This window comes from Anabrus simplex, chromosome 9 (genome assembly GCF_040414725.1).
Source record: "Anabrus simplex isolate iqAnaSimp1 chromosome 9, ASM4041472v1, whole genome shotgun sequence".
Taxonomy (NCBI): Eukaryota; Metazoa; Arthropoda; class Insecta; order Orthoptera; family Tettigoniidae; genus Anabrus; species Anabrus simplex.
In genome coordinates, this window is record NC_090273.1 from 90,244,427 (window position 1) to 90,272,008 (window position 27,582).

Here is a 27,582-nt window from a genome sequence, read left to right on the forward strand (position 1 = left end):
CGCTTTAAGAGGAAGTGCAGCTAGGCAACCATCCTCTATATAACATTAATCAGAGAGAAAAAATGGAATGGATGCGACACTTCGAAATATGAAGGTATCGGTCATAGGAAGGTAAGGGCTACGGAGGGCGTGAAATAGAAACGACACCCTATCCCCCGGAAACCTAATAGAGTCGGGGTCGGAAAATAACAAGAATTGACCAAGGAAGATCGGATAGGATAGATGAAAGTGAGGAGCCTGGCATAAGTAAGTGGAAGAAATGCCAGGACTCGGATAAAGGTTCCGTTGTCGCCAACCCATGCTCCAAAGTTCAGAACCCCTGGTCCCCCTTTTAGTCACCTCTTACGACAGGCAGGGGACACCGTGGGTGTTATTCTTTCGCCCCCACCCACTTCGGAGATCTCACGATAAAGATGGAATACACCATTGGCTATAGGATACGTAAGAAAATGAAAGGCTATCAGGAATATGAGAAGAAATGGCGGGTAAAATGAAAAGATTCCGTAGATCGCAGCTGTGCTAGACAAGTGATATCGTCACGTTTGGGTGTGGTTCGAATCTTGGCCAATGAACGTGCAATTCCTGAAATGAACACTCACGTCTCTGTTGTTCGGATTAAACGCGAAACTGGATTCACCGTCGATATTGACAAGTTTGCTTCCAAAAGCGGCCAGACATAGTGAAAGCAGTCAGCTGGCACACACGTCTCATAAGCCACGAGACACAGGTGGGCGGCAATTACGAGAAAATTATTATGGTTATAGCGATCTAAATCCCTAAACGACAAGAACAAGGAGCCTTCCTAACCATTTATGTGGAACATGCTGAAACGACGAACCAAATTCAAGCCGTTTACATTTAGAGGAAAATCTTCAAAGCGAAGAGGACCCCGGTTCTTGACATCAAGAATAAGTGCTTCAACGACCAGACATTACGTGGAGAGTAGCCTACATTTAGCATCTCGTCTGCACTACAGCTAGAGGATCAATGAGACGACGTTCTCTAGCTGCATAATGCATACCTGGGGTAGCATTATATATTTAGAAGACAGATTTCTGCGGCTCTCTCTGTGATTCTCCCAATTGTATGGCGTAGCACTTTGCCTAGGGGATTACAGTAGTTTCACATCCTAAAGACGACTTGAAAAATATCCGTTCGCATTGGATTTCTTAATTCTTTCTTTTCTTTTACTTGAATCTTCATCTTCCTCTATCACTTTTCCCACACGGTGGGGTCGTGGGTGCGAACTGTGTCGTACGAGAGGATTTGACCTTGTTTTACGGACGGATGCCCTTGTTGACTCCAACCCTATTCTGAGGGAGGTACTATTGCGTGTTTCTGTTATGGTTGGTCGAGTGGTATGTTGTTTGAGTATGAAGAGGAGAGTGTTGGGACAAACGCAAACACCCAGTTCCCGAGCAAAAGGAATTAATCAGATGCGATTAAAATCCCTGACCCGGCGGGGAATCGAAATCAGGACCCTCTGGACCGAAGTCCTCAACGTTGACCATTCAGCCAACGAACCTTTAACATGGCGGCAAGTGAGATGTTCGAGTAAAGTTGTTCTTGCTACACCCTGCGTAAATAGAAAGTTAAGTTGCAGAAAGTGCTAATCCGTGTGAACTAAGTTATATTTTCAAGTGCCTTCTTCCTTAAAAAGTAAACACCATGTCTCTGAAGGAAGTAGCTAAGAAGATATCGGCTTTTGAAGATTCCATGAAAGACTTTCAAGATCGCCTAGACTCAGCAGTCAGTGCCGCCAACCCACCGAACGTGCTTCAAGCGCTTGGCGGCGAGTTCCAGGCATTCAAGAAACAGGCCAACGAAGATATCTCTAAACTTAAGGGGGAGTTGAAGGCTCTGGAAAATCGGCTTCAGAAACAAGATGACGTTTTGGATGAGGCCGAACAGTACAGTCGCCGGAACTGCCTTTTATTACATGGTGTGCCGGAACAGCCGTCCGAGGACGTTTACATAAAAATGCTAGAGACACTAAAAAATAAACTCTCAATAGAACTTTCAATTCTGGATGTGGATCGCTGCCACAGGCTGGGCCGCCGTAATCGAACGTCTGCTGAGGTGGTCTCACATGGAAATCGACCGATCATTATCAAGTTCCTTCGATACCATGATCGTGATCGAGTGTGGCGCGCGAAGCGAGCTTTGAAGGGCAGTGGACTCATGCTAACTGAGTCTCTCACAAGTGTGAGAAAAAACATCCTTAATAAGGCAAGAGATTTATGGGGAATACAGAAATGCTGGACTCAAGATGGGCGCATTTGTGTTTTACGGGAAGATGGAAGTAAAATTCAGATATGCACGATGGCTCAATTAAAAAACATTGCAGGGAGTAGGCTGAACATGTGAACATAGTGAAATAAATTATGTGTATACTAATTAGTTTTTATTTGTGTGTGTGTTGTGTGTGTGTAAGTGTGCTTGTGAAAGTCAGTGGATCTACTCGCCAAGCTGCTCGGGTAAGCTCATTTTACTTCTTGTTTAATTGTATGTCCTACTGCTTAGTTTCAAATGTTCGTTGACCAGTACAATGGTAATACCATTGACCTGCATTCCTCTCCACAGCCCTCACCCACCCCTTCTCTTTTGTCCCTACCACCTTCAACAGGACTTGTGTTGCAAGAGCAGCTCAGTAGCCACCCGCGATCGTTACATTGTTGCCACCTAAATGGCCAGTCATTATTAGCTCATATGGAGGAGGTACAGGCTATTTTTGAAGTGAACAATGTACATATTATTGGAATCAGTGAAAGCTGGATGCGTACAGACATGCCGTCATCGGCAGCTAACCTTGACAGATACTCAATATTACGCCATGACCGCACTGACAAAATAGGTGGAGGGCTTCTACTTTATTACAGAAATGACCTGAAATGTAAGATAATTTCCACTTCTGACCCAAGACTTACACTACGACCAGAATTTATGTTTGTAGAATTAGACTGCCATAAAAAGATATTAATAGGGATTGTATACAAGCCACCTAAAATAAGACAGACTGATGATTTTGAAGAGGCATTAGCAAATCTTATCTCGGCATATGATGACATTATAATCATGGGTGATTTTAACACTGACCTTTTAAAGCAGACTAGTGAAGCGAATAACCTACTAAATTTATTTCTCGCCACAAACATGACTGTTCTACCCCTCAACGCTACTAATCACGTTCATTACTCTGACCGCACAAGTCATACCTTAATTGACCTTCTTGTGACAAATCAACCTCAGAAAGTAATTAAACACGGACAGATCCCTGCTCCTGGCATCTCTTCACATGACCTATTGTACATGTGTTACTCTACGCGAATACCTAAGTACAAACCACGCTACATTACAATACGAGACTTACGACATATGGACCGAAATAAACTGCGCCACGATGCATATATATATATAACCGGGCGAGTTGGCCGTGCGCGTAGAGGCGCGCGGCTGTGAGCTTGCATCCGGGAGATAGTAGGTTCAAATCCCACTATCGGCAGCTCTGAAGATGGTTTTCCGTGGTTTCCCATTTTCACACCAGGCAAATGCTGGGGCTGTACCTTAATTAAGGCCACGGCCGCTTCCTTCCAACTCCTAGGCCTTTCCTGTCCCATCGTCGCCATAAGACCTATCTGTGTTGGTGCGACGTAAAGCCCTTAGCAAAGCACGATGCATATAACTTGCCTTGGGACAGTATACGTAATTTTCAGAACATAAACTCTAAAGTAAACAAATTCAATTCAATGGTACTGGAAATATTTGATAAGCACGCACCAAAGAAACAGGTAAGAATCACTCGCCATTCATCCGGGTGGCTAACGGCCGAGATAAGATCTGCTATGGCCAGTCGTGACAAACTGTACAGACAATACAAACTGACGCATGACACAGATGATTTTGAGCGGTACAGGATTCTGAGAAACAGAACAAAGCAACTAATTAGGAACTCTAAATATAAATACTTTCAGGAACTGATGAACACTAACAGCCCGAGACAAAAATGGAGTAAATTGCGTACGTTAGGTATAGGTAAAACCGTAGAACAACATGTACCAAGCATATCACTAGAGGCTTTAAATGATTATTTCGCACGGCCAAGAATAGCCTCTACCTCCTTCCCTAAAAGTTCACTACCCTTGTTTCAACAGCATTCTGTGCATGAGCAATTCTCTTTTAGAAATATCACTTCGAATGAAGTTAAAGGTGTGATATACTCTATTACATCTAATGCCACAGGTAATGATGACATTCCTATATCGCTGATTAAAGATATCTTGGGAGCTGTTCTGCCAATACTAACACATATATTTAACTACTGCCTGACAAACGGAGTGTTCCCAGATGTTTGGAAAGATGCACTAATTAGACCCATCCCGAAGAGCTCCAAGTTAGATTCTCCTTCAGATTATCGTCCAGTATCCATCCTACCACCCCTATCCAAGGTACTTGAACGCCTAGTTCACACACAAGTTACTGAATACCTTACCAAGCATTCCCTCCTCAATCCCTTCCAATCCGGCTTCAGGAAAGGATATAGCACTGCGACAGCTTTACTACGAGTGACAGATGATATTAGACGTGCAATGGACCAACGGGAAGTGACTGTACTGACATTATTAGACCTCAGTAGTGCCTTTGACACTGTCAACCCTCAGTTACTACTGCACAAACTTCGAGAACTAAATTTTAATAGTGTGTCGCTTCGGTTCTTTTCCTCTTACCTTGAAAATCGCCGGCAACGTGTGACAGTGGGAAATATGACTTCAGGGTGGCAAAGTAAGACCCTCGGTGTCCCTCAGGGGTCGGTCCTGGGACCACTGTTATTTATCATCCAAATTAATGATATATCGAAAGCTCTTAAATTCTGCAAAATGCAAGTGTACGCAGATGATGTACAAATTTACTGTCATTCAAAACCGAGTGATATAGATACTGCAATTACTAAAATAAATTCCGACCTAAAACATCTTTTTTTTTTTTTTTTGCTAGGGGCTTTACGTCGCACCGACACAGATAGGTCTTATGGCGACGATGGGATAGGAAAGGCCTAGGAGTTGGAAGGAAGCGGCCGTGGCCTTAATTAAGGTACAGCCCCAGCATTTGCTTGGTGTGAAAATGGGAAACCACGGAAAACCATCTTCAGGGCTGCCGATAGTGGGATTCGAACCTACTATCTCCCGGATGCAAGCTCTCAGCCGCGCGCCTCTACGCGCACGGCCAACTCGCCCGGTCTAAAACATCTTAGTGACTATGCAAATGAAAACAGTTTACTAATAAACCCGAATAAAACTCAAGTTATTATTATTATTGGTACCAGTAAAACCTATATTCCCTTAAGCAACGGGACATGTCTCCAATAATTTTAAACAATGAAATCATACCCTACTCTACTTCAGTGACTAACTTAGGAATTATTATGACTGAGACCCTAAATTGGACTCAACAGGTGATAAGCACATGTAATAAAGTACACAAATGCTTATATCCTCTGAAGCGATTCTGCAATGCATTCTCGGTTCGACTTAAAGTACAACTAATTCACTCTCTTATACTACCTATACTTGACTGTTGTGACACTGTGTCGACTGAAATTACCTGCGACAGTAACAAGAAACTCGACCGGAGCCTCAACAGCTGCGTAAGATATATATTTAATCTGCGATATGATGCTCACATATCACCATATTATAAGGAATTGTCGTGGCTTCGAGTGCACCAGCGCCGTGAATTTCACATGTTATCACTTCTGCACAAAATACTTTCCACTAATACTCCCAACTATCTTTCTTCGCCTTTTTCTTACCTCTCTTCATATCATGACCACAATACGAGATCTGGCTCCTCTCTTACCATACCTGTAAACCGTACTGCTGCTTACAACCGCTCCTTTATAATCTCTGCGTCCAGGGCATGGAATTTGCTACCTGCGAACATTAGGGACAATCCCTCTCATCGAAAGTTTAAAGTGGCGTGCCGCGAGTATTTGTTGAGTAGATCCTGCTGACTTGCTGGATAATTGTTGAGTGAATGAAAGAATGAATGGGATGAATGAACGGATTGTTGCAGTGGATTTTACTTTGTGTATTTTAAAATTAAGGATTCTTTTGTTGTCATTTTTAATATTATTACTATTGTTTTTGCTATTAATATTATTTGTTTTATTTGTATTTGTAAGTACTGTATAAGTTATGTACATGTATACTCGTCTAGTGGTTAAGTGTAAGAGAGGGCCTTGAGCCCTAACTTCGCCACCAATAAAGGCATTATCTATCTTTCTATCTATCTATCTTCTTTAACTTGAATATGGTTGTTGAAATCTAAAAAAAAAAAAAAAACCACAGTTCTAGGCCTTCAGGCAAACAATTCAATGTTAAAAACATCCTAGGGATATAAGCTACGAATTACCCGTAAATAAAATATAATAAAGTATGAGAATATATTCTTTATTTGTTCCTAAATATTAGATTAGCAGTTTGCATTTTTCTACCACTACGAGCGCTAATGTGAGTCAATACAGAGTTTCACTCGAGTCCTTATAACTACATTCGGTGTGGACATTTTTCTAAAATAAAAAAGTCTGAGGGTATTGAACCAAGGATCACAATACAACAATAATTATGTAAATAAGTTAATTTGGTCCGCCTCTGTGGTGTGGTGATTAGTGTGATTAGCTGCCAATCCTGGAGGTCCGGATTCGATTCCCGGCTCTGCCACGAAATTTGAAAAGTGGTACGAGGACTGGAACGGGGTCCACTCAGCCTCGGGAGGTCAACTGAGTAGAGGTGAGTTCGATTCCCACCTCAGCCATCCTGGAAGTGGTTTTCCGTGGTTTCCCACTTCTCCTCCAGGCAAATGCCGGGATGGTACCTAACTTAAGGCCACGGCCGCTTCCTTCCCTCTTCCTTGTCTATCCCTTCCAATCTCCCATCCCCCCGCAAGGCCTCTGTTCAGCATAGCAGGTGAGGCCGCCTGGGCGAGGTACTGGTCATCCTCCCCATCCGACCCAGAGTCTGAAGCAGCAGGACACTGCCCTTGAGGCGGTAGAGGTGGGATCCCTCGCTGAGTCTGAGGGAAAAGCCAACCCTGGAGAGTAAGCAGATTAAGGATAAGAAGAAGAAGAAGAAGAAGAATTTAATTTGTCTGGGATTTGAATAAAAACGAGTCAAGAAACAAGCTATTTTAGCCTGTTTTCCGGAACTGCATTTAGGCCGGAAGTAGTTTACGTAATTTATTTTTTAGTTTTGATAGAGATATATAATACTAGCAATTTGAAACTTTCCCGGGGCCTTCAGCCATTCAACTTTAGGCCCAGTTTAGAAAATTGCTTAATTTTACGTTTTTCATAGTATTTTGACCCCAACTTTGTCTGCCAAGAAAATCAACATTAAAAAATGTCCCTTAAATTCCCCGTCTGTCTTACTAATGCATTATATTATTCGAATATTAAGTTATCAAAATTTAACTTATATTGGTCTCTGTAGAATTCCGCGCCTGCATAATCATGTGTGAAATTTTAAACTGTCATATCAGCTCTCAGTGGAACTGCTGGGTTTGGACCAGCAATTAAACGTAGCAGGACGATCAATCGAGACATCAAGACATTGCTGCACACCTACCGTTGTTGCATAGTTTATTGAAACCATGACAAAATGAGTTTTTAAAAATGAATTCGGCAATTTCCTCCTTTATTCTGATAAAGGATGATGTTAATAACTAGCACGTTCATAGGTCTACTGATGGCCGTCATATAACTGGATGTTACAAGCTTCCTATCACCTGCTCACCGCGTCATCAATGTGTCAGTACTACGTCATCTCCTGTCTACTTTCTCGAACAAACTGTACATCCTTCCAACACCTTCCACACGCCCTTCATAAACTGAGACCTTTCCACATATTCCTCAGTCCAGATTCGATCGTGGTATGTGTGGGGTGCTGATGTTCCAGTTACGCTGCGTGGTTGTCATTATTGGACTTCAAGGGGAGACGTACGGTAAGCAAAATACTTTCTCGGGACTTCCACCCCCACCTGGGGGGATGTTCCCGAAGGGAAAGGGCGGGCCACCTGGAAGGTAACGCCTTCTCTCCGGCCAGGAGATTTGGCGGGGTTTGGAGGTTTGCTGGAGTTAGGAGATGGAAAAGGGGAGCATTGGTTGTTAGGGAGATATGAAGATGTGGCCTCTTGGCTAAGGTGCGTAGCTGTTCTGTGCTTTATTTACAATTTTTTCAGTGATACAATTTTATAGTGATTACATTGGAGTTACCTTAGAGCTATATTTACATTCATACAAATTGGAACGATTATACGTTGTTTAATGGAGCGGGGCTGGGTAGGTTCGGTTAATCTAACATGTATGGGTTGAAATGCCTGGAAGTAGGAATGTGGTTAGGAGATGTGCATTGTTAAAGAGAGGTGATGAGGATGCGTAGGAGGTCAGGTGTGGGTGATCGCGGGGTGATGTGTCCTATGTTGGGAGGTGAGAGATACACTGGTGGATACGAAACACTTTCTTATAGGAAATGTATGCGCTGATGTACCTCAGCTCCCTTTAGTCGGTCATATGCATCCCTTCGCTCGCCATCATGCCTATGATCTAAGCTCATGGACTCTGGTTTAATCCGTTCTCCTTCATTTTAGTGATTATTGACGTTTTTTCTTTTCTTTCCTCTTTGAGACCCGTTTCATCAAATATCTCTCAGAGATTTTTTTCTTCCAAAGTCGGTTTCCTTCGTTTTATTTTTCTCATTTTGAAACTCTCCCTCAAGGCATATGTTTCCTCTATATTTCCTTGTCACTCCACATACGAAGCCAATGTAATATTCTCATTTTACGAATATTCAAATTTCCCCTTTCTTTTCTGCCAGGCTTCTAGATCTCTGTCCCATTTATCAAAAGAGGCTGAACATCTGTGTTTCTTAGCTCCCTCTTTCACTTCAAGTATCTCTACAGCCCCCACCATTCTATCACGGAAACTTAAGCCCTATCATTCACGCTTTCCATCATGTTTATATCCCCCATCTTATTTCCATGTTCATATTCCCAATTGTCTCAGCATTAGATTCAAGATGTTATTACGAATCTACGCACTTATTGTGCATTTTCAGATTATATCCTATTCTTCGTCCTTATAATGATGGCATACATACTTTATTCATTTTCCTTTTAATAAACTATCGCCTTCCCTGATTGAAATATAGTGAGGAATCGCTACTCCTTCAATAAATACACATTCCAAAACGCATGTCTAAATTATTCCTATTCAAGTAATGATAATTCAAATTGTTAAAATTATGTTTTTTGCTACATCGAATCCATGGAATTCACTATCAGCTCACTGATCAAAACATGAATCAGCGTTGCCAACTGCTCTATCTCAAAAAATGGTCCGCCTCTCACGACACAGAAAGCCATGGCAAGAAATATGAACTCTACCAAGTGACATTAACAGCAAATCGATATGTATCTCTCTCAAACATTGACTATTTCTCATATTTTTACCCGTTAGTGTTTGAATTTTAGAGAAAGGTTTCTTAACTCCCTACGTAGGTCGTTCAGTAACTAAGGCGATGAGGAATCTCAGAGGCGAATTTTTCTCTATTTCAATCCAATGTCACATCAGAGATATGCAGGATATGTAACAAGTCTCCGCTTAACATCATTTATTCTTCTTTCTGTCCCTTGACATCAGCATCTGGTATGGATCTAGCCCCGTTTTATGGGCAGTAGTCCTTCCCTGTATGGACGGATTTATTCAGTATTGTGTGGATCGGTGTTCGCTTTGCATGAAATAAAGTGTGCGCGTGTTGTAAGAAATTCACAAAGTAGTTAGAGAATTAACATAAGAAAATGTTAACATTTCCCAGGTAAAAGAGACGATACAAAACTCCTGTTATGACAAGTTTGGACCGAGCTCGATAGCTGCAGTTGCTTAAGTGCGACCAGTATCCAGTATTCGGGAGATAGTAGGTTCGAACCCCACTGTCGGCAGCCCTGAAAATGGTTTTCCGTGGTTACCCATTTTCACACCAGGCAAATGCTGGGGCTGTACCTTAATTAAAGCCACGGCCGCTTCCTTCCCACTCCTAGCCATTTCCTGTCCCATCGTCGCCATAAGACCTATCTGTGTCGGTGCGACGTAAAGCAAATAGAAAAAATGACAAGTTTGGATTTAACAATCGTTAGGTTATTTCGTACAAATAGTGGTTATTAAAGGAATTTTACGCTTATATGAACGAAGAAGTTTGTGCCTATCTTGAAAATGTCAAATATATGTCTACAAGGGGCATGAAACCGCATCCGTTTAGCTGGAAAATGGAAATGGTAATAGAAAAATCGAACATGACGAAATTATAACCTTCCTCAGTGGTAGATATCTTAGTGTACTGAGGGCAATGTGAAGAATCAATACGTCTACACGCAAGAGAAGTACAATAATTAGATGACGAGCACATTTACCTCAACAACAAATAACTCTTTACGAAGTACAGAAAGATAAAGTAATCGTAACAGCATTTTCAAATCAGGTGGTGTTAAACAAGCACGTATCCACACTTACACATACCAAATGAGTATTTGTACAATAAAAGTTGAACAAAAAGAACGGAGAGGGGAAGGTTCATTCAGGAGAATGCCATCAATTAGTACTGTATGAAGGACAGGGAAATAGTCTTTCGGTGAATTTTTTTGTCTTTGATGTCTTTGATGGCCGAACATTTATAGCCCTGCCAACGACAGTGGGGTTTCTTGGTGTATGGTTAAATAGTTCGATATCAAAAGATCGCTGTTTGCAGCGGTCGCAACAAATCAACAATATCTACTGGAGTCTTAAAGTTACGCTTCTGAGCTGCAATATTTTTCACTCGCCATTTCATGTTGACCTTCAACTGCTTCGTTTCTGGAGCTCGGGATGTGAGGTCAATTTGTTGCACACATTCTCGCAGGCGTACCAAACTAAAATATTACAGTGACCTCTGTAAACTAGAGGCAAAACTTTTGACACACCTAGGTAGCCTGTTTCTCTTTAAGGATAATTTATATGTGATTTATTATATTTGGCAGGAAATTAGAAACTTATGCATAGAAAATAACATTTCGTCTGTATTTCGTATATATAGCTTTTTCTTAACCAACGTAGTACTTGGAAACATTGACGAAGATGTTGTAAGTCGACTTCCTGAAGAGTTCGCACACACATCCAGAGTGTTTCTTGGGTATTTTTACTTATATCTATGATATTTAGGACAGATCACGAACTGTACGGTTCAATTCTGGAAATTGTGGGTTCGATCCCTAATGTCAGCAGCCGTGAGGATGCCTTTCCATGGTTTGCCATTTTCATACCATGCAAAAATGATGGGGCTGTACATGAATTAAGGTAACGGTCGCTTCCTTCCCAGTTCTAGCCCTTTGAAATCCTATCACCACCGTAAGACCTGTCTGTGCCGGTACAACGTAAAAGAAAAACCAAAGGAAAGTAAGGTTGTGGTAGAAGGCAAGTTTAACAGCAAGTGACCTCAAGGGAGACACCCAGTTCGATAAGTGGGCCATCTTCAGCTTCTTTTATAGGGATATCTCCCCATGAGACTATCCACATGGTGCTAGATTGGCAGTGTGATCAGAAATGTTAATATGTCCGCGAGGTGCCAGAATGCTCTTCCGAGAGCTAAGAACTGAGGATAATGATTATCGCCTAGAGAACATTGTCTTCTACCTCCCCATTGTTCTACATGTCAAAATCAGTCCCCAAGTAAGAGAAGATGTAATTTTGAAGCTCTGATCCGGCCGGGAATAGCACCCGCAACGAAAATCGCATTAGGGCCTACTTTAATTATATCGTGTCAGAAGTATACATAAGTTTAAAATTAAAGATAAGGAAAAAACATAAAACATAATATAAATACTCCAATGGCGAAGAGCCACATTAAACTACGTGAGTCCGAAACCTTGCAACATCAAGTGCATTTGGCTTCGCTTTAACCAGGTCTTCTGTTGTGCAGCTGAATGGGCATGAGCTGCATTGCAGCAAATGGGCTGTGGTCTGCTCTTCTCCACATACACACAAGGTACTGTCCACTTCGATACCCCATTTCTTCTGGTTTACCCTGTACCGCGTAACACCATAGCGTAGTCTGTTCAGTGCTCTCCAATTTACCCAATCTGTGACATGGCCAGGAGGGAGTTCCTCTTTTGGGGTCATACATTGACTGATCCTCGTATGTTGACTCCTGACGCGCCATTCTTGAATTCTTGCTTGCTGCGCTGTTCCTGCAAGTGTTTCGGTTACTCTCAATAAGCTTTTCCTAGACTTAAGCCGCTGGCGTGTTGGCTCATATCCAAACAAAGGGTGGGCTTCCGATGCCAACACCTTTCTCTTTTCTTTCTTGGCTGTCACTTCACGGCGAGTATAGGGAGGTGCTATCCCTGCAAGGCAATACACGTTTTCCAAAGGCGTAGGTCTCAAACATCCAGTAATAATGCGGCAGGTTTCGTTGAGTGCTACATCAACTGCTTTGGTATGGCAAGATTTGTACAACACCGGGCATGCGTATTCAGCTGCTGAATAGCAGAGCGAAAGGGCAGATGTCCTCACTGTGTCTGGTTGTGCTCCCCAAGATGTTCCAGTTAGCTTCCGCACAATATTGTTTCTAGCAGCCACTCTCTGGTTGATGTTCAAATAATGTTTTCTGTAGGTTAAGGCACGATCCAGAGTGACTCTGAGGTATTTCGGGGTAGGATTGTGTTGTAATGCTATGCCTTGCCAAGTGACCTTCAGAGTTCGGGAAGCTTCTCTGTTGTTTAGATGGAAAACACAGGTTTGCGTCTTAGTTGGGTTTGGTGTTAGTTGATTCTTCTTGTAATAGTCAGCAAGAGTGTCTAGAGTCTACTAATAATTGACATTAAGACAATAAGCTGCACAAGATTAATATGAAAAATGGCTACAAAATATACGGCCCATATACACCCTATGCCAAGGTCTTAAGCATTGTTGAAGTCGTGAACGCTGCTGTTGACTACAAATGATTCAACTGGTCCCATCTCTTCTGCTTACTCAAAGTGAAGGGTTCAGCTCAGGATACTTGAAGAATCTCGGTGACAGCGGTTAGTTATCATATCTGACTTCTTGGACTGCGAGAAGAATTTCAATTTCTTCCAGCCAGAAAGAAATCGATGAATCCCCATAATCTACTACTTGGGGACACACCTTATAAGGATTACGGGTTCTCCCGAGAACTGTTTGAACTGTTTAACTATCATAAACATAGAAAATGATGAGTAGAATACTGGAAAATTTCAATCGTCTTGAGGGATGTAAGAATGATTACGAATATAAATATTTCTCCAGCAAGAAGTTGTACTTAAGAGTTGTGTGATGGCTGACGTAGGATGGAGAGACAGTGGTGTTACAAACTTTGATGGGAACAAAAGTTCGTAACATGCTGACCTAACACTAGTGAAGAGGCTGCTAACTTCTATATGGAGAGTGAAATAGCTTCAGTTACGGGACATTTTAGCGCGGTAAGTTCATTAGGCTGACTCTCGACATTTGAAACCCCTCTGCTGTCGTTATTCAATCCCCCAAACCTTCTGCACTTTTCTTAATTAATGAACTTTGGCCACATATGTGGTGCCGTTGTATTAACGTTGAACAGCTTAAGATAATCTCTTATCAAATTTGTAATGAAGCAAGACTACTTTCCAGTTGGCGTTGATGAGGTTCTAATGTGTTTCAGTGTGTCCGATAATGATATTCCGTTGTGAGGAAAGCTCCACGACTGATCTTTTGAATTTATGAAACTCTGATTTTCAAATACTGAAACTGGATTGTATTTAATCCATCATGTTGTAGTTCCCGTTATATCAGATGAACTCTCACAAATTTTACACCACGGGTCAGGGAAGCGGAAGTATAAGGTAATAATTAGAAGATTGCTAATTTAAAACGCAACAGCTCCGAAGAGCCATGGCCTATCAAGCGACCAATGCTCAGCCCGAAGGCCTGCAGATTAGGAGCTGTCGTGTGGTCAGCACGATGAATCCTCTCGGCCGTTATTCTTGGCTCCCTAGACTGGGGCCGCCATCTCGCCGTCAGATAGCTCCTCAATTGTAATCTCGTAGGCTGAGTGGATCTCGAATCAGCCCTCAGATCCAGGTATAAGTCACTGACATGGCCGGGAGCGATCCCGGGGCCTCTGGGTGAGAGGCAGGCACGCTACCCCTGCACCGCGGGGTCGGCGATTGCTCATTTAATTACAAGATTATATTTTGCCAAATGTCTTCTTCTTCTTCTTCTTCTTCTTCTTCTTCTTCTTCTTCTTCTTCTTCTTCTTCTTCTTCTTCTTCTTCTTCTTCTTCTTCTTCTTCTTCTACCACTTTTTCTACATCTGTGGGGTAGCAGGCGTAAACTGTGACGCACATATATATGGACTTTTTTACGGCTGGATGGTCTTCCTGACACCAACCCTATGTGAAGAGAAGTAATCACCATTCCGTGCTTTTATGGTGGTTGGTAGTGTGGTGTTTTATCTGCATTTGAAGAGGAGTGTGTTGGCACCAACACAAACACCCAGTCCACGAGCCAGAAGAATAAATGCGAAGCAATTAAAATCCCTGACTCAGCCGGGAATCGAACCCAGGACCCTCTGAACCAAAGGCCGCAAGGAGTCGGACATTCTGTCTAATAACATATCGTGTTTTTTACTGATCATTAGGGGGCAGATATCTACAACCTAAAATGTATGTAATATGACCTATAAAAGTCAAAATATGACCTAATGAATAACCTGTACATTGCATACAGAAAGACTGTAATACTGAATAGTTAATTAAATTTTGTTTGTAATGTTATTGGCTTGAAGTCTCACTGACTACAATATTATGGTTTTAGGAGACGCCGAGATGACTACATTTAGCCCCGCAAGAGTTCTTTTACGTGGCAGTAAATCTATCTACACGGGGCGGACGTACTTCAGCCCCTTCAAATACCACCGGTCTCAGCCAGGATCAAACCTGCCAAGTTGGAGTTTGAAGGCCAGCGCCTCAACTGCCTGAGCCACTCAGCCCGGCAATTCATGAACTTCTTATGGTTACACTGCATAGTCCTAGGCAAAGACGGACTCTGTGGAATACATAAATACTACAGTTACTTTAACTTTTTCGTCATACACAAATGTTTGTTCAGTGGGGGCGATAATGGGCCCACAGACCCCGTGAGGCAGTGGGCCCCATGGTTTGTAAGGGGCCCATGACTGTTTCTTAATTCAGTAGCTGAAGAGTAAATTTACATATTGACAAGGCTACAACACACAACGCAGTATTATTTGTATTACAGAGGGTTATTCCGAACTTAAGCCCTCGCAGTGCAGAGCTACTCCCATCAATAGGAGGACGGTAGTTATTTCTGGAAGAATGTGGCTTTCCCAACTTGTTCTCTTAATAACCATTCTTTGCTGCCACTCACAACAATCAACAAGGCTTTTAAAGTAATTAGCCAGTTCTGAGAATCCAGCAGTCAGTGAAGGTGTGATAACAAAGACATCCTCCTTATCTAAACTCTAAATGCTGAAGTTTCGAGCCTCGGCTGTCAGTGTAGCTAAGTAGGCTTACGATGGACGGTTCAGTTGTAAATTATTTGGTCCTAGGAACGAGATTATTTCTTAATAGTGTGACGGTCAGCGTGTTTTGGTTACTATAATTGGAATATGCATTTCTTGTGTGTTTGTACCATACAAGTGTAATATTTTAAATCCTTCGGATCTGAAAACTAAATTATGTAATAATAATAATAATAATTATTATTATCGTTGCGTCGTTGTTGCTCATTCTAATGATATACCATCCTCTACTACGAAATAAACTTGTAACTTTCCTTAACTTTCCTTATTAGGAAACGAGGGGCCCATTTTGAAATATTGAAATATTTTGAAATATTTCCTAATTTTCTACACAAAAATAGATGCTACTGATCCTTTCGCTTGCATCACACAATTTACAGCATAATACCACTAAGGCCCGGATTTTTATGCAGTAACAAGTTAGACTGCAAACTAATTTGGATAGTAGGAAGTGTCAGCTACCCGCTCTTCCATAATGTAGCAAGAGTAACATAAATTATAGGGGTTCTGATGGGACGTACCCCTAATGTTTATGCAAACTCCATAGCAGAGACGTTGTGAAGGTCGACTATACTTGCTACTCGTTTCAGTAAGTTTGCATTCTAACCTATTAATGCATAAAAATCCGGGCTCTAAATATCACTCCATCCGCACTGAATGTTTTCACCGAATTCGCGAACAAAACTTCGCAACTTCTAACTGAGACTTTTGTTTTAGGTATTCTGAAAGCAACTGAATGACTGAAGCTCCTTCAGTAACCAAGGTTATTCCATGTGTTGAAGGAGGAAGAGGGAAGGGTGAAGAAAAGAGGTATGAACAAAGTCAAATAACTGCAGAATTGCCTCTGCTTCCGTGTAAACAGTAACCCGGTTTCCAGGAATTGACCCAACCAGCAAACAATGGCTCCTACCTGATAGAAACCTTCCATACACTACTTTTCAATCATTCTTCAGTAGAAGTATATTCCAGACTATCCTGAAGGTTAATTTCTAGAGCTCACTCTGATATTTATAAAACGAAATTCAAATAAAAATTACCAAAATATGTCGTTATAATGAGATTTTGTTCAAAATAACCTACAAAACTAAAAAAGGCCTAAATATGCATCTATATCTATAGTCTATAAATAAAATTGTAGAGAACGTGTGTCTGTACACTGAATATTTTGGCGAAATTTTCGTACAGTTATCAGTTTCAGGTGGAATATTGATCATCTGCATAATTTTTAGCTTTGGTATCTGTTTGTCTGTTCGTCTGAGTTCTGATAACTTGAAAAATACTGAATATATTTCTACCAAACTTTACATTTAGAATCCACATGTCCTTAGCTAGGTTTTAGAGTCAATATTATTTCTGAATACCACCTAAATTTACTGGAGGTTTATCCATAACCGAAACCATGATTTTGCACACCCACAAAATATGCACTTCCAAAATTAATTGAAATCTGCTATCCTTCACGGAAATCAATTTCTAAAACTTTTCTGATGTGCATAATTTTGATACGAGGATTAATAAGCGAGATATCATTAACGGACAGTTTTTCAGCACAAGACCCAATGGACTTAACTCAAAAGTGGGTGCGTGTGAAGCGTATTTGTTAAAACTTGAAAACTACTGAAGATATTTCAACCTAACTTTATATTTAGCATCCACCCATCCAAAGGTTGGTTTTAAAATCCATACCATTTCAAATTTCCGGAAACGACTGGGGGTTTATAGGGAACAGAAACAGTGATTTTACTTTCCCACAGTATATACTAGACCAATCTGACTGGAATCGACCATCCTTGATGGAAATCCATTTCTAAAACTTTTTCTCATGTGCATCTTTTCGACAGGAGGATTAATAAGGGAGATATCATGAACGGTCGGTTTTGCAGACTAAGTACAGCGGACATAGCTCAGAAGGTGTGCACGAGGGGCAGGAACAGATTCCTTATCTATTCTATATAAATAAAATCGTAACGGCCGTGTATCTGTACAATGACTATTTATGCGATATGTTCGTACAGCTATCCATTTAAGGGGTAATAATTATCATCTGCATAATTTTTAGCCCTAGTTTACTGAAAGTTCTAATTTTTACCCCACCAATAATTCAAGATTGCGGCACAATTTGCCAGACGAGCTAGAAAATTGAAATTTGGCAAAATTATACGTTATAGCCTGTAGCTGACGGAAAACTTCCAATTTTTACTTTTCTTGCTATTTTGCTTTACGTCGCACCGACACAGATAGGTCTTATGGTGACAATGGGACGAGAAAGGCCTAGGAATGGGAAGGGAGCAGCCGTCGCCTTAATTAAGGTACAGCCCCAGCATTTACCTGGTGTGAAAATAGGATTTTTCACTTTTTATGCCAGAAGAATATCGAAATATGGAGGCAATTTTAACGACGGTGCAGACCGTCGTTTCGAGGCATTTCGTGGCTAAACGCTAAGTCTTAACACTAAACGGATGGCACAATCTCGGTTCAGTTTCCAGTGATCTAGAAGTTTGGTCCTCTGACTTTCTGTCGTATCTCTATCCCTTATACGTTACATTTGTCTCCGTTTTTCAATTGTAAGTAAATTTTGCACTTTTTACACGTATACTTCATACTTTGAATTACTTATAGGAAAAATAGAATAATCAAATTCTACACGAACATTGTCCCACCCACTAGCCATATGTGAGCCAAATTCTATGTTTGTAGCTGTAACATAATTATCCGAAAAGTAATGCAGTGCGAGACAAACTTCCCCAAATTTCATCCTATTCAACGTTTCTAACTCAATGTGACCCCTGAGTAGATGAAATACGAGAACATATCATATGGCAAGCCATTTATACCGTTAAATACGGCGTTTTATGGTACAATCCTTTAGCCGATATGACGTACCGTTCAGCAGCAGTTAATCTGTAAATGAAGGTCTGCAATATTTTAAACAATCATATACTTTCGAATGTCGATCTATGTATATTCACTGATATCGATTTGTAGCGATCGAGAAAGGGTGTGTCTGCTATTATAATCAGTACTCCCCACATGGACTTTGACTGGCAGTTAGAATGGGGTCCTTCTCCAACGCCTGTGTAACTGGAATTAGTAAGGAGGGCCTACATTGTAATGAATAATTCCCTTCTCGATTTGACTTGCATGGGATTTTATTCAAAACTCTCCTGGCCTATTGTGTTTGGCTGTAGGCAAGGTTTCCCTGCCGTTATAAACAAATGTACCCATGTACACTGTGACTGGAATTAGGCATAGTGGCCTGCTACTTTAATGGAAACTCACCAACTCGGTGTGACTGAGAGTAAGCTGGCTGGCAGTAGGAAAATTGGCCTGTCTTTATAATGATGACAGCAATACTCAATTTGACTGACAGTAGGGGAGTTGCCTGCCATTATAATGAAAATACCTCAAGTGTAATCTGTCTGGGTGTAGGAAAGTGTGCTTGCGATTGTAGCGATAACTTCCCAAATCGAATGTGAGCGCCCATTAGGCAATGGGGCCTGCCATTATAATGTCAACTTCCCATCTCGATTGTAAATGGCAGTAGGCAAGCGAGCCTGCCGTTATCATCACAACTCCGCAACTCACACTTTACAGTGGTAACAACTAATGGGGAGCTGTTCCTCGGATAACGCTATGAGAGATGTAATTTAAAAAATCTTATTCACTGCATGTACAGTAATTTACTTCGATATGTGTGTACAGTGTAGAATACCATTAGGGAAGCACGGGCACATTTGCTAGTGTCCAATAAAACTTGTTTAATTTTGATTATCATGCTTGGAAACGTATTAAAAATCCAAGACTATATGATATAATGTAAAGGAAAATAATATGACTTGTCATAGAAATCCGCCCTAACTGATCATATTCGTTTACAAACCTGTTTCAATAATGCCTGCAATTTTGATGTATAATCCAGCCTCGGGAATGGCGGTTAGCCACTTTATGGATGTAAAACTTTAATTTAATATTTTTGTGGGGTTGGCGTTTGTTCACAATTAATTTTCTGCGAAGCCATGTTGAGAACAAAATGTCCGAACAGTTAATTATAATAAGTTTACACCTTTAGCTACCAAATGGAGCTTCTTCTTCTTAGTCCCGCATTGGTGCAAGGTCCGTTTTTAAACATGACATCCTCCACTTTGTGTGGTCAACGGCGGCAGCTTCAGTGATGCCTACGAGACGCATATCTTTCTTGAAGCAGTCGAACCATCGCTTCTTGGGACGACCTCAGGATGGAGAACCCCCACGATGAAATTGGAGGGCTGCAAGTATCATTGAGCTGCAGGTCTTTGGACGAAATGACCACGCCATCTAAGTCGTACTTTTCGCATCTTCTCTGGAATAGGTGCTACTCCCACTCGCCTTCGGAAATATATGTTTCTGATAGTTATGGTCAACTCTTGTAAGACCCGGTGACCGAAGTAACATTTTCATCTCCATACCACGTAGAACTTGCTCGTGATTTTCTATTGTAGGCCAGAGGCCCATAGAGTGCAACTGGTCGGACCATGGATTTGTAGACTTTTCATTTCAGGGGGATGGGAATTTTCTTGCACAAAGCACACCAGTGACCTGGCGCCACTTCAGTCACGTATCGTTTTCTCGTGCTCGGGTGTCTGATGTCTCTCCGTCTCAGGTGATAAGTGATCTGATTACCTTTAACAAGGTCTTGCCCGACGATGCGAATGGTACCAGCAGTCTGCAAGCCACGTTGTAATTACTCGGTTTTCGTGATGGTAAGGTGCAAGTCATATTCTCCTCAACGATCTTTCCAAATTTGCAGGAAAATTTCCAGGTGGATCAATAATCTAAAGAAATAACCATAATTTGTCAGTTGGTCAAGTGATGAATAACATCATGCAATCGTAGCTAGTTTCACGAGCTAAATGTAACTCTACCACTTGAAACGCTGTAACACTACGGAATCTTGAACTGCACTAACTTTATTCCATCGCGATAATCAAAATTTATTTTTATAACATCTGAAGCCGTCTCTCTTCAGTTTTGACTCAGTTAATTTAAAACTGTTTGGATCTTCAGTCTGCCGAAGTTCACTTTGAGTAAATAAATTTATATACTAGGCCTACGTGAAAGAGAGACCATATGGTAACATAATTACACCCGAAAAATACACATGCCATCCTCCACGTCCTGCAATCAAGGGCGTCAAATTCAGTGACGCCTACAAGACGCGTATCTTCCTTGAAGTAGTCGAACCATCGCTTCTTGGGACGTCCTCGGGATCCAGAACCTGCAGGATCAAACTGAAGGGCTGTATTTATCATCGAGTGTGCAGGGCTTCGGAAAACAAGACTATACTATCTTCGTCCGGCTTCTTGCATCTTCTCTGGAATAGAGCCTAACATTTCCAAATTAATCACAATTTCAACACAAACTGTGAACAGCCCAGTCACTTGCCATGATGTCTCAAGTTACTGAAACTAATTTCAAGAGAATATGTTCATCCTTCACCTTTTAACCGTATAATATCAAACATTTACATATCATTTATAGGTCCAAAGTTTAGAAGCCGGACTTTGTTGCTCCGGGAACAGTACACGAACGAAGCGAAAGACGTATTATACGGCACAAATAAGGACATCGTAATACATTTGAAATAGAGAGAAAGTGCTTGAAGTGGTCAATGGTCGCCCCATCAAACGTTCCACAGCAAAGGCATGAACAATGTGAGGAAAGGCAGAGAGATTTGTTCTATAATTGGCTATTGATCGCCTGTCAGATGTTTAATCCATTACAAGTTGGTGAACTTCAACGAGCGCACGTACAAATCCAATTAGAGGGTTTCCATCATTATGGTTTTGGGTCTATAGAGTCGTAAAACACAATAAATACATGTATATTCTACATTTCTATAGAAGTGAAATTGCTTGTGATGTTGAACGGAGACTGGCCACTTGTTTAAAGTAACCAGTATTTAATTTCTAATTTCACAGTGGTCTACAATGAAAATGAAACCCTTAACGGCATGTGGAATGAAATAAATGAACGTGGAATGGATGTATTAAGTAGAATCTCTGTAATCCTCTTCCACAAAACGTATTCCTCTGTTTGACTAAACTAAATAAGGAGAATGAAGAGAAAGTGTTTTACATTAGATCAAACCTTGGATTTAACAAGCAGAAGATTGCTGGAACAACTGGAGAACAAAGAAAAGAAGATTCTGGGACCTATATATCGATGGCCTAGATTGAATACCTCGTATCTCAAAAAGTTCTTCCTATCCATTATTTTCCTTAAGACTGGTCACGCCTCCCAGCCACACATGAATATGCAGTCCATCAGAACAATGTTCATTGGGTTTATTTTCCTATGCTGATGCTTAAAGGAAAATGAACCTTATAAAATTATACTGTAGGAGTCAGTAAATACGTCACGCAGACATACTTTCCTATAGTACGGTACGATAAGGTTCATTTTCCTTCACACGTCGGCATAGGAATAAAGAACACAACGAACATTGTTCTGATGGACTGCGTATTCATGTGTGGCTGGGAGGCGTAACCAGTCTTAAGGGAAGTAATGGATAGGAAGAACTTTGTGAGATGCGAGGTTTTCATTCTAGGCCATCGAGATAGGGACCTGCATTTTTCGTTTTATTTTTGGTGGAAATCGGGGTTATTTTAGAAGAATTTCGCGTTATTTTTAATCAGGTTATTATCATATTTTGAGGTTTTTAGAGGTACATTTACATGTAAAAAAATTATTGAAGAACAATATGTAGTTTTTCTTAAAGTCACACACAAATATTTTATCATTCAATTATCACTGAAGAAGGCATAATATGAAAGAAAAGTACATTTGTTCTAACTGTCAAAGGAGAACGTAGTCACTTTCCTGCTGCAACGCAAGTCGCTCAAAACTTTTGAGTAGCAAGAAGGGAAACGTTCACAGTCAACATTGGCGCATGGTTACCATACTGATTGGAGAGTTCTGCCACTAAACTCAGGATGATTGTCAAGCAAACTAATCAGAACTTCCACAATATTCACTTTTCCATCTCGCAATTTGTTTTTGAAGTTCAATTTTACCCTTTTGTGATCACTGAATAATTCTCATTTTTACACTAGTGCTGAATCGACATTTCTGTTAATGATGAATATACACTTATGCATATAAAAATTATAAAGTTGATATATTCGCGTTATTGTCTCATTTCGTTTTATTTCGCGAAATAAATCTGTCCAATTTTAGAATTGTTCAGGGATTTTGTTTTAAAAGTCGGTGTTATCGCAAACGCGAAAAACGCAGGTCCCTACCTATGTATGTTTGTGCACAAAGAAGATTAAGACCTAACAAAGAGTTATACAAAGAGTCTGAGGGAATTATAGAGGCGATGAAGAAGAGACAAATACAATTTTGTGGACATTTCCTACGTATGAATCAGGAAAGGCTGATTCTAAAACTCGTTGCACATTTAGAAGGAAAAAAGACTGTTCCCAGGAGGTTTATCGAGATACATACTGATATGGAGAGAATGGGCATTGGTCATGAAGACATCCAAAACAGGAACCACTTTCGACAATTAGTTTCATACTTCCGAGGCTTCCGAGAAAAAGGAGAAAAGGAATCTTCAAACGTGATTTTTTCAGAAGAAGGAAGCAGAGAAGCCAATGAATGAAGCTATATTGGCAGAAGATCAAACCCAGGGGCGGGAGAAGATGATCCAGGATACCGTAGTTGTTATTTCGTGGGCCATAGTGGCCAAAATCGAACAGAAGAAGGTCAAACACAATCTTACTAATATAGTAACAGTAGACCTATAGTGTCTGTCTAAAGTCCAACTCCTTGGCCGAATGGTCAGCGTTCAGGCCTTCAGTTCAGAGGCTCCCGGCTTCGATTCCAGACCGGGTCGAGGATTTAAATCGCGTCTGATAAATTCTTCTGGCCCGGGGTCTGGGTGTTTGAGTTTTTCCCAACACTCTCTTCTTCATATTCAGACAACACACCTTATTACCAACCACCAAATAAACATGCAATAGTAATTACATCCCTCAACACAGGGTTGACGTCAGGGCATCCGCCCGTAAAAGAGGGCCAGATCCACACGTGCGACACTGGTCGCACCCGTGACCCCACAAGTGTGGTAAAAGCTATAGTAGGAGGAGGAGAAGAAGCAGAAGAAGAAGAAGACGTAGTGTCTGTCCAAAATTCGTTCTTTTGTTGCAATTTTGAAAGGGTTGATGGTGTATACGGGGCAGCCTCAACTAAATGCCTTATGACGTCATATTAAAGTGCCCTTCCACCCAATATTCTGGAGCGGGTGGTGTGCTGACAATAATGTGAGCAGTGTAGGACTGTTGCATTTGTGATAATTCTTGTGCATACCTGAGCAAATTAACCTTAAAATGTAATATATTAAGCGTTAATTTCAAAGCTTCCCACCTTGATTAACTTTTATGGTCCTTACTTTAGATTTCTGGGTTTTATAGAGGAAAACTACCACAGTATCGGGGTGGTACATAAAACTTAATCATATGTGGTTTTGAATTTTCCTATAGAAAACTAAATTAACTCATGAGTACCTGCCAACGTTACAAAACCAAAAGTCAGGATATTTTGATATGAAAGTCAGGAAAAATCAGAAGATACAATCGGTCAAATCTGCTTATTGTACATCTATTGCGCAATACAGGAATAAGCTACTATGGTACATATTATAACACTTATTATCTCAACACCCGATTGTTGCTATACGATGCTACAAGGCTAAAAAGTACACATCTCTATTCCCTCACAGATAGTATGTGAGTGAGATGATCGGTCTCTGATAAGCCTTCCGAAAATAGTATGAACTCATGCTCCACACATCTGAATCAGCCACGTACTTAGATGCCATTACTTATCAAATGCATAGAGTAATATATTGCATCACGCGCCCGCGCAATTTTGCGAAGCGCAGTGTAATTTTTTTATCAAATAATAAATTATAAGTCACCAGAATTGTCTCCAAATGGCACCTCAAATCTCTAGAAAAGTCACCAGTTGCTATTCTGTCATTAAATTACTAAAAAAGACTCCAAATCTAGCAACTAGTCTCTAGAATCGACTAGACTGATGTGAACGAACACGAACATAGTTGGCGAGAACAAGAGATTGACAATCCATATACGCGTCTCGATATACAGGTTTCAATAAATATCGCATATTCGCGCGCATTTCTCGTATTAGTTAACGTCGATATTTCATTTGAAAGCGGCCAATGAGCGAAGGACTTCCTGCCACTGGCGTACAAAGCTGAAATGGCAGGATTTGAAAACAATGTTTGAAGTTCACCAAAAAATAAGCTAAAATCGGGAGAAATAATATAATAATCCGGAGGCGGGAAAACCTGTCGATAATTGGGAGTCTCCCGTCTAAATCAAGAAAGTTGGCAGGTATGCGCGTGGTATATCAGAGGCATATAAAATCAGTTAGATGCCAACGAAATATTTTCAATGTTAACCAAATAATTTATTTCATAACTACTATTGTACAATTATAATATTTAGAATATATTAAACAATTATAAATAAATAAATAAATAAATAAATAAATAAATAAATAAATAAATAAATAAATAAATAAATAAATAAATAAATAAATAAATAAATATGCCTACAAAACAAGAGCGAAAAAACATGGAACTTGCGTACCAACTATGTAAAGATACATATAATATGAAGAACCTTTCAAATAAAATTAAAATTAGTCATTACAATACAGTAATAAAGCCAGAAACTCTGATTGCTACGGAATGGATGTTCACGAAAATATGAGGAGAAATGGAAGAGTTCATAGAAAAAGGAAAGGGAGATTCTGAACAGAAAATTAGAGACCACTGAAAACAGAAAAAGGAAAGTTTATATGCAGAAGAACGAAGATATCTGTAAGAGAAATAAATAAAAAAAAAGATATCGCATTCAATCAGAAAGAGGAGAGTTAAAATTTTTGGCCACTTGGATGTACGACGACAGACTTACCAAACACATTTTCAAACAAGTTTACAGGAGCAGGATTGGCAATCAGAGTGTTCAAGGGATAAAGAAAGACATGAAGAACTGGAGGTAACTGAAGAACATAATAGAGGATGGAACAATTTTTAGAAGTTTAATACATAATTTTAAGGGTTTCCAGAGGAAATTAAGTAAGAAAAGAAGTTGTATCTGGGCGGAAAATAAATAAATAAGTAAATAAATAAATAAATAAATAAATAAATAAATAAATAAATAAATAAATAAATAAATAAATAAATAAATAAATAAATAAATAAATAAATGAATATTTTCATCATTATCAATTTAACATCTTATGACATTTTATAATTAGATAACTATAACTATAGATAGTTATAGTTTGTACCAGCTGACTACTTAGGCCTATCTTTTGATCTGAACTTTAAGGGAAAAACAAGCTGAATGTAGTGAAGCAAAACATTTCAGAATCCCATTGCATTTCGTATTATAATAAACGAGCAGACACCACTCTCTGTTTACACGTGTTTACTGCTGCCGTACTCTTATAAACAACTGTACTTCGATCCCTGTTCGCTAGCACAGAATTTGCTGACCTCGCCCTCAGCCCTCACCTTGAGTTGCGGCTGAATGGTACGTACGATTTGCGGATAATGTACATCAGTTTTGAAACTAATTGCCTACCTGTCATTCAGCTTGGATTGTGTGAATGCAGGTAACTGCTAACCTATTTTTCTTGAAACCTGCGAATATTAAAGAAGAGTCATCTAGAATTTCCCGGCGCTTGGTTTATGTCATTCCATGGAGAATAAGAGAGACGCTACTGAACAAGGCACAAATAAATAAATAAATAAATAAATAAATAAATAAATAAATAAATAAATAAATAAATAAATAAATAAATAAATACATTATCATTATAGACTGTTATGCCTTTCAGCGTTCAGTCTGCAAGCCTCTGTGAATTTACTAAACGTCGCCACAATCCTCGATTTGCAACTAGTATTGTGGCCTCATTTAGTTCTATACCTCTTATCTTTAAATCGTTAGAAACCGAGTCTAACCATCGTCGTCTTGGTCTACCTCTACTTCTTTTACACTCCATAGCAGAGTCTATTATTCTCCTAGGTAACCTATCCTCCTCCATTCGCCTCATATGACCCCACCACCGAAGCCGGTTTATGCGTACAGCTTCATCCATCGAGTTCATTCCTAAATTAGCCTTTATCTCCTCATTCCGAGTACCCTAATGCCATTGTTCCCACCTGTTTGTCCCAGCAATCATTCTTGCTACTTTCATGTCTGTTACTTCTAACTTATGATTAAGGTATTCTGAGTCTACCCAGCTTTCGCTCCCGTAAAGCAAAGTTGGTCTGAAAACAGACCGATGTAAAGATAGTTTCGTCTGGGAGCTCACTTCCTTCTTACAGAATACTGTTGATCGCAACTGCAAGCTCACTGCATTAGCTTTACGACACCTTGATTCAATCTCACTATATTACCATCCTGTGAGAACACACAACCTAAATACTTGAAATTATCGACCTGTTCTAGCTTTGTATCACCGATCTGACATTCAGTTCTGTTCAATTTCTTACCTACTGACATCAGTTTAGTCTTCTTGAGGCAAATTTTCATACCATACTCATTGCACCTATTTTCAAGTTCCAAGGTATTAGACTGCAGGCTTTCGGCACAATCTGCCATTAAGACCAAGTCGTCAGCATAGGCCAAACTGCTTACTACATTTCCACCTAAGTGAATCCCTCCCTGCCATTTTATACCTTTCAGCAGATGATCCATGTAAACTACGAACAGCAAAGGTGAAAGATTACAGCCTTGTCTAACCCCTGTAAGTACCCTGAACCAAGAACTCATTCTACCATCAATTCTCACTGAATCCCAATTGTCAACATAAATGCCTTTGATTGCTTTTAATAATCTGCCTTTAATTCCATAGTCCCCCAGTATGGCGAACATCCTTTCCCTCGGTA